The sequence below is a fragment of the Triticum aestivum genome, chromosome 7A (genome assembly GCF_018294505.1).
Source record: "Triticum aestivum cultivar Chinese Spring chromosome 7A, IWGSC CS RefSeq v2.1, whole genome shotgun sequence".
Lineage (NCBI taxonomy): Eukaryota > Viridiplantae > Streptophyta > Magnoliopsida > Poales > Poaceae > Triticum > Triticum aestivum.
Genome location: NC_057812.1, coordinates 627439982 through 627441123, shown reverse-complemented (window position 1 = coordinate 627441123; position 1142 = coordinate 627439982). Strand labels below are relative to the sequence as shown.

Genomic DNA, 1142 nt, shown 5'->3' with positions numbered 1-1142 from the left:
ATTGTAACTGATAGGCAGGTTGTTAGATGGATTTGATCTCTATCTTTTGTATAGTCTTGGACTAGGGGTCAAGCCAACAACAACCCGCCGATGATGTACTTGTGCTCTATATAAACACGTATGCGTCCCTGCCTAAGGTGCATACGCTTTCACCAATTCTTTCATGGTAATCAGAGCCTGCCTTGCTCACATCCATGGCGACGTCTTCAAGCTCCACCTCCTTCCCCTCATCACCATTTGCACACAGCATCACCGAGAAGCTCACGAGAGGGAACGAGGCGCTATGGCACGCAACCGTGCTCTCGGCGATCAGGGGGCGCAAATGCAGAACTACCTCGACATCGACCAGGTGGTGCCCCCTGTGAATGTCGAAGTCACCTCCGACGATGGCAAGACCAAGTCGAAGGTGCCCAACCCGGAGTTCTCCGCGTGGTACGTGAAGGATCAGCAGGTGTTCTCCTACCTGCTGTCCTCCCTACCGCGCGAGATGGACATCCAAGTGGCAACCTGCCACACCGTGGCCGAGCTCTGGAACACGGTGCAGGGGATGCTGGCCTCGCACACCCGTGCCCGTACCGTCAACATCAGAATTGCGCTGGCGAACCTTCAGAAGGGCAACTCCAACATTACTGAATATGTTGGTAAGATTAGATCTTTATGTGATGAACTTGTTGCTTCAGGAAAGAAAGTAGATGAGGAGGATGTTGTGTCTCACATCCTTGCCGGGCTCGACGAGGAGTTTGATCCCGTGGTCTCTGCCATGTGCTCCCGGGTCGAGCCGGTGACCGTCCCTGAGCTGTACTCGCAGCTCTTGAGCTTCGAAACACGCATGAACCTGCGCAGCGGGTCCTCCCAGTCCTCTATAAACGCGGCATACCGTGGATGCTTCAACAAGCAGAACAACGACAACGGCGGTGATGACCGCGGCCGAAACTTCCCCAAGCAAGGCGGTGGCGGCAGCGGCGGCGACAGTGGTGACCGTGGCCGTGGAAACTTCAACAAGCAGCCGAACCGCGGCAACATGGGGGGCAACAACGGCGGCGGCGGCGAGAACTACAACAACAATCCCGCTGCCAAGATTGCTTGCCAGATCTGCGACAAGCTCGGGCATCCAACATGGAAGTGCTGGAAGCGCTACGACT

At 55.9% G+C, this 1142-nt stretch overlaps 1 pseudogene; it reads left to right on the top strand.

Moving 5' to 3' along the window:
• The first annotated feature begins 685 nt into the window (after window positions 1-685).
• Window positions 686-824, top strand: LOC123155174 (uncharacterized; annotated as a pseudogene).
• The last annotated feature ends 318 nt before the right edge of the window (window positions 825-1142 follow it).